The sequence below is a fragment of the Thermobia domestica genome, chromosome 9 (assembly GCF_964235325.1).
Source record: "Thermobia domestica chromosome 9, izTheDome1.hap1.1, whole genome shotgun sequence".
Taxonomy (NCBI): domain Eukaryota; kingdom Metazoa; phylum Arthropoda; class Insecta; order Zygentoma; family Lepismatidae; genus Thermobia; species Thermobia domestica.
In genome coordinates this window covers 30,193,190-30,200,975 of record NC_137462.1, presented here as the reverse complement: position 1 = coordinate 30,200,975, position 7,786 = coordinate 30,193,190, and the positions used below count along the sequence as shown (strand labels likewise).

The 7,786-nt window shown below is 36.8% G+C and overlaps 1 non-coding gene across 1 annotated transcript; it reads right to left on the bottom strand.

The window, feature by feature from the left end:
- Positions 1 to 3,666: 3,666 nt before the first annotated feature.
- TRNAI-UAU (transfer RNA isoleucine (anticodon UAU)) lies at positions 3,667 to 3,758 on the bottom strand. Its single transcript is given in 2 exon segments — positions 3,667 to 3,702; positions 3,721 to 3,758. It is a non-coding gene; the product is annotated as a tRNA-Ile (tRNA).
- Between the last annotated feature and the right edge of the window lie 4,028 nt (positions 3,759 to 7,786).

Below are 7,786 nucleotides of genomic sequence, written 5' to 3'. Positions count from 1 at the left end.
AGAGAAACAAAAATTAACCAAAGAGAAACCAAAACCAATCAAGAGATAAACAAAGAATCAATATAAAGATGGGGAAACCAAAATTATTGCAAGGAACCAAACAAAATAACCATAACAAATCAATAGTTTTAAAAATGTAAATACATATGATTACGAAAAAAATGTAATTGCATGTTCAAATTATGTTTGAAAATTGTAAGAAGCAGGATTGTAATAATAATAATAATAATAATAATAATAATAATAATAATAATAATAATAATAATAATAATAATAATAATAATAATAATAATAATAATAATAAAAATAATAATGTTAGTGTGGTGAGGGCCCAAGGACAGCCTACTGAACTGGCAACATTAAGTTTTCATTTAACATACGGGACATTACCAGTATGGAGCTCAGACGGCTGGTACAATTGGAAAAATTCCATCATTTTAAATTGAAAACCACTTAGGCCTATTTCCAGCAAATTCCTCTTTTCCCATTTTTTCTTATCTTTACTCATAACGAAGTTGGCCTATGGCCCCGGACTTTTGATACACCTGGTATGCATTTCTGTCTTCTGTTCGACCGTATAATAGTTAATTAGTTTGAAAGCAAATCTCGCATTGCTTCCATAAAATTTAATGAATTCTACCATTCCTCCATTTATTTAAAATGTATAATTGCGTAACAATGTAAGATATAATAGTTCAGGCCATTTATTGGGTTAGCCTAAATAATTCATCGGGTTTTCAAAACACTGTTTATTCACAAGTATACGACGTATAAAGACGTGTGATACATGAAAAGATAAATACACTCACAACGTTTAAAAAGCCTGCCTCATGGCTCGCGTGCACGTCAGATGGCAGGCTTGTGACTCCACTACAAGATGGCGGCAATGCAGGAGAAGAGTTTTTGTGTGTTACAATGTGCGAAGTGTTCATCGATTACGAACGATCAGCGTGATTTCGTACACAAATACGGAAAAGCTGCACCTGGACACCAACAGTGTGTCCATCGCTAATACCTTCGTACTAAATCTAGTACCTTTTATACTATTTTAGTGTTCAAGTACGTTCACCAACAAATCTAGTACTTTTCTCATCCTCTTCTTTTCTCATAAATATATTTGGGAGAGAAAAAGAAATCTCATGAAAATTTAGCAATGTACAAAAATTTCACTGTTAAGGGTGTCGGGTGGAAACAGATCCATTTCTATCGATTTTGTGCTGCAACTTATAGTCAGTGCTGTAGTCCTTTAATTTTCAGAGGGTATGTGCTGTTTTGTAATCATCTATGATTGTCATAAAAAGACATAGAAGGCATTTTTAATTAACAATGTAAAACACATCTTTTAATTTAATTAAAATATAAAGGATACATTACTGTTTTATACTTCCCAAGACATTCACCAACCATTCACAGCACCATTCCATCCATGCCTGCTGGATGCGCTTAACTTCCCTGTCTCTTCGCTCCGGATCCATTCGTCTTAAAACCACAAATCCATTTATCACAAACAGGCCATAGTAAAGTTGGTGTCCAAAGAAAGCAATCCATATCTGAAGGTATCTTTCTACTGTGCTCGATCGTAGATTTTAAACGCTGGGTGATCCGCCCGGCACAACCCCCAATCTAGAGAATCAGTGGCTGACTGCAGCTCCGAGAACTGGGCGATGGGGGCTCCACCAAAGGTGCCCGAACTCATGAGGTCGGCGCTCATGAGTTTGAAACTCACAGTCACTTGACCACACCCACGAAGTAAGCGTGAGGGAGAGTGAGAGCGAGTTTTAAATCATGATGTGAGCGTGATGTCGAAAGGATGTTGTGTGTGTGAGGTCAAGTGAGCGTGATGTCGAAAGGATGTTGTGTGTGTGAGGTCAAGTGAGCGTGATGTCGAAATGATGTTGTGATCGTGAGGACGACTGAGCGTGATGTCGAAAGGATGTTGTGTGTGTGAGATCAAGTGAGCGTGATGTCGAAATGATGTGAGCGTAAGTTCGAGTGTGCGTGAGGTTGGAAGGATGTTGTGAGCGTGAGGTTTGAAGATGTTGTGAGTATGAGGTCGAGAATGTGTTGTGAGCGAAAGTTTGAATGACTTTAGTCCGAAGTGGGGCACTTTGGGCGCCACATCTTGACGCCGGGTTATCATTGGGGTCATGGCCCAATTAAACAAATAAATAAATAAAAATAAACGAAACAAGGGTAGAAAGTATTATACGCTTTAGAGCAGAAGGTACACTCCAATGACTAAGATTAAACAGAGAGTATACGGCGTGTACCCCCGTGTACCCTCGACTACAGCCCTGCTTATAGTTTATTGTATTGAGGGGAAATAGGGAGTACAAACGTGTCAAAGAACGAATAAATGACCACAGTAAACAATATTACTTATTTGGTGATCCGTTTACAGTAGGCTATTAAGGAATTAAAACTTGATTTTCACAAGAAGTCCATTTTATGATATCTCTTGTTTTCTTCCAACATCCTCTATATTTGTCATATTTGTGTTACATTAGTGGTTTTATAGTGAGTTCTAATATGACAATTAAGCACTTATTCCGCCAGGATTTTTCGTTTGGGGATGTAAAGTGAAAATTGGGAAGGTTTGCACGGTTTGTATCGAATTTTAACTGTTAAAAAAATACAGTTGAGGGCTCTTCAAGAATGTGGGGGTTACTCCCCCATCCCAAAAGGAAGGGAGAGCTGCCGGAAACCTAATAATAAATTTTTCCCCAGATCTAGTACTTTTTCTCTGCATAGGTTAGTACGATTTTTTTTTTCTGGGTGGTCATACTGGTCACAGAGCATTTTGACTTGGTTCCGCCAGTTTTCGCGATAGTGGTTGTCTGTATAAAGGAAAAAAAACATGGAGTGAACACTGAACACGTGTCTCAGAGGAAATCGTGGAGCGCGTGGGACAGAGCTTTGTGCTCCCTAGAGCGTCAGATCTCATGCCATGTCATTTCTTCCTGTGAAGTTATGTTAAGGATAAAGTTTATTTACCGGTGCCTGCAATCGCAATGCTAACAAGGTTGCTGTAACAGATATTGACGGAAACATACTATTGTGCTGCCAAAATGACTTGAGCCGTGGCAAAAATGCGAACTAAAGCTCACACCCCGACACACCCACGCGCAGAGCCAATAAGGGTTCAGCAGCTGCTAAGTGAGAGACCCTTAGCGAAAGAGAATGGAATTCCTTCAACCGATGGCAGCGCCTGAAACGGAAGACTAGGTGTCAAGTCAATGTGGTATATTTATAGAAGTGAATGTATGGACGAAACTGGATTGCCGGTGTTCCGGGTGACCAAGGGCGCACAATTTGAACATTTGTGGAATGCACTTGAAACTTGGTGAGTGTGTTACCCGTCTTTGTACTTGTAAATAAATAGTGCTTTGAAACCATATGAATCATTTAGGCTAACCCTGTATATTGTATAATTACAGACCCGACACACTTGAAAAAATTTGACAGAAACATATAATAAATATTTTATCGATTTTAGTTAAAATTTCGAAAAAATCAGTAAGAAAATGATTAAATATTTGAAGCGGAGCACTGAGAAAATAATCTTATCTCTTGCGCCACTATTTGTGTTTGTATGATCATTGTGAACCACATTTTCTGATTACAGACATTCAATTACAGTATCAAAAAAACTGACAAAAAAGCAACTGCTCCCGGTGAGGCTCGAACTCACAACCCCGGCATATCTCACAAGTACTGTCTTATAAGTACCGTGCGCTAACCAATTGCGCCACGGGAGCACGGATATCTATTCCTCCTTTAACTGCAGATCATATGTGTTCCTTCTTAAGAATTGTCATCGTGAAGTTGAAGGAAAAGAACAAAGATCTCAGAAGTAATAACACACACACATACATGAATCACTGGCGTGATAGCAGTCCTGAAGAAAATTACGAAATATTGAGAGAATTGTAATGCGGCATTTAAATATCATCGTGGAAAGACATGTGGTCGATTTGGAGGGAAGTCACGTCGATTAAAGTTTTATCACTTCAAAACAAGGAAGAAAACATAATATTCTATAGGGTGTCCGATAAGTCACTTCCTGTTTTTAAACCATTGTAACTTATTTATTTATGAACAGATATTTATGAAACTAGTATATTTGAAAAGAACAACATTTGAAGTTCCTTTGTCTTTTTCTTTGAAGCATCTTTGTCTCTGTCTCTGAAGTTTTTAAATGTCTTTTCTTTGCATTTTGAATTGAAATACTACCTGTGTTAAAAGTGAAAGAGCGAGCCAGAATGTCAGCTCAATATAAGGACTCGAAACCTGTTGTTCGAGTGCCAAAGAAATGGAGGACCAAATGAGGAATCTATGTTAACACTAGATAGAAAAACAATTGAAAATCATTAAAGTACGTTAATTATGGTTTTCACTCTGCATCCCTTTTATGGTCTAGCTCCGAAAAATATGATAACATTACGATGAGATTTATGTGGGACCACAAGGAAGGTATGCTCTTTTAAACAAAAAAATAAATAATTAAAATTGATGAATTTATTTCAAAGTTATACGTGACCATAGGTATTGACCGAATTGAGAGAATCTCCTTGTTTTTAATTTGACTAAAATTTGATACTATTTCTTTTCCATATGATCATGCATATTGATTCATCTATGTTGCAGTTATGCGTGAATACAGCCACTGGTCGAATTGAAAATTTCCTCCTTGTTTTTAAATTGGTTAAAAATTAATATTATTTCTTTTCCTTATTATCATGCATATTGGTTAATCTATGTCGAAGTTATGCGTGCACATAGACACTGGTCAAATTGAGAATCTCCTCCTCGTTTTTAATTTGGTTATTTAAAAAAAGAAAAAACAATTTATTTCTTTTCCTTATTATCATGCATTGGTCGAATTGAGAATCTCCTCGTTTTTAATTTGGCTAAAATTTGATACTATTTCTTTTCCTTATTATCATGCATTGGTCGAATTGAGAATCTCCTCCTAGTTTTTAATTTGGCTAAAATTTGATACTATTCCTTTGCCTTATTATCATGCATATTGATCCATCTATGTCGAAGTTATGCGTGCACATAGACACTGGTCGAATTGAGAATCTCCTCCTTGTTTTGAAATTGGTTAAAAATTGACATTATTTCTTTTCCTTATTATCATGCATATTGTTTCATCTATGTCGACGTTATGCGTGCACATAGACACTGGTCGAATTGAGAATCTCCTCCTAGTTTTTAATTTGGCTAAAATTTGATACTATTTCCTTTCCTTATTATCATGCATATTGATCCATCTATGTTGAAGTTAGGCGTGAATACAGACACTGGTTGAGTTGAGAATCTCCTCCTTGTTTTGAAATTGGTTAAAAATTGACATGATTTCTTTTCCTTATTATCATGCATATTGGTTCATCTATGTCGAAGTTATGCGTGCACATAGACACTGGTCGAATTGAGAATCTCCTCCTTGTTTTGAAATCGGTTAAAAATTGACATTATTTCTTTTCCTTATTATCATGCATATTGTTTCATCTATGTCGAAGTTATGCGTGCACATAGACACTGGTCGAATTGAGAATCTCCTCCTAGTTTTTAATTTGGCTAAAATTTGATACTATTTCTTTTCCTTATTATCATGCATATTGATCCATCTATGTTGAAGTTAGGCGTGAATACAGACACTGGTTGAGTTGAGAATCTCTTCCTTGTTTTGAAATTGGTTAAAAATTAACATTATTTCTTTTCCTTATTATCATGCATATTGGTTCATCTATGTCGAAGTTATGCGTGCACATAGACACTGGTCGAATTGAGAATCTCCTCCTTGTTTTGAAATCGGTTAAAAATTGATACCATTTGTGTTCCTCATTATAATTTATTTGTCAGTTTAATCAGTTTTAGGCAGCACCACGATTTGTTTCCATGAATATTTTACTCTAGAAGATCGTTAACATTTTCTCATAGGTTTGAACGTTTGTTTCGCTTTGTTTGACATAGAACACTTTGTTTGAACAAGAACACACACACACACAACTTCTGTAAAAGCGAAACAAAACAAAAAATGTTAAAATAAGAGGAAACACAAGAAAAGTGTACAGAACTACGGCTGGATGAGTTGCTGTTTTCGAATTAGTATCTCTATGGATTCTGACTTGACGGGGGAGAAGTTGCTTTTACTTTGTCCAGTGATTAAGTGCACTCAGTCAGTGAACAGGCTTCTGTTTTGTGTGCTTATTGTGAGGAACTCACAGATAAAGTATTTCCCTTTCTAGCATGTCGAACTTCGGTCTCTTCATTCAATTAAGCACAATGTAAATATGAGGTTTTCTCGTATAACTTTACCGGAACTTTCTAATACTGTACTACTTTTGCAAGGTTAAATTTGATGAGAGATTATATTTTGTTGCACCACATACACTCACTGATTTCAAAGTTTCTCATCAGTTTTGCTTTATTTGTATGAGACTGCAACTATTTGCACTGCCATAATTAATAAGGGCAAGTAGCAATGAATTAAATTTATGCTATGATTATCTATTCTGAAGCCATTCTATATAATATGCAATGCAGATCAATTAATAAACGCTTAAATCGTTATATCCCCCCCCTTTTCTGTTATCTAATGGCAACTAGAGATATACTGTAAATAACCCGTTTTTTTTGGGGGGGGAGGAAGAATAGTCTTTCTTCTTTCCATAAGAAGCCTGCTCTTTTGAAAGAAAGGGGAAAATAAGGAAATTTTCGTTTTTATTTTTAAATTTTTTTAATGATTTTCTCACCCAAATATCAACTTTGTTTTCCTATAGTGTATTCTACAGTTGAATCAGTGAATGGAAGAAAATGAAATCTTTGTTTTACGTCCCGCGGTTAGGCTAAAGGAGACGGTGATGATGAGGAATGAATGAAATGGTGGAATGAAGAAAGTGGGAGGAAACGGGGAACCCCGAGAAAACACACGCACACGGTGTTTGTCCACCACAAAGTTCACTTGGCGGGGCCTGGGATCGAACCCGGGACCCCAAGCACCAGAGGTGAACATCTACCACTGAGCCACCGCGGCTCCTGAATGGAAAAAGAAGATAATTCCATACTTTACTTTTAGAAAACTAAAAACAAAATCGCTTATCAGAAATAACATTGCTTATGCAAAAATATTTGTATTAGATGTTTGTAGCGTATGTTAAGACCTTTTATTTCTCAAAATACCGAAAAAAAAAAACGTAACCAGACTGGATATTTAATTACACAGAAATTGACTACTTCAACTTCGTTTCTTTACTTTTGGAATATTCACCTTCATACCATTCACTAATTCAATTAAGAAGATGTCTTTACAACATTCAGTACTTATGAGTTCTGTTCAGCCCAAGGCTGACTTTCCTGATTGGTTTTCAAACTGACGTTATATTGGTTGACAGGAAGCCTAAGCAGGCCCAGTAGCCAGGGGGGTCTAGGGGGCCGCTCCCCCCAAATTTTTACTGGCCCCCATAAAATTTTCACGGTAGGCTTGCAAATGAACTATAATATGGTTGGATCGCCCCCGCCCCCTACATTTTCGCACTGGCTACTGGCCTGAGCCTAAGTTATGTAACAACGTATCGCTGATGTCGTTTCTACAAAGTGACTGGAACTTTTACATCTTGACATACGTATTTTACAGGTTCCCTAAATTCAAACTGGCAGGCATGTCGCCAGTATTTCATTTCCGGGAGGAAGAAGGACTTGAAATCTTAGGAACTTCTATTACAGTTTTCACGTTGCGACTGGGAAGCACACCAGAGTTGGTGTGGGTCAATGAAAACTT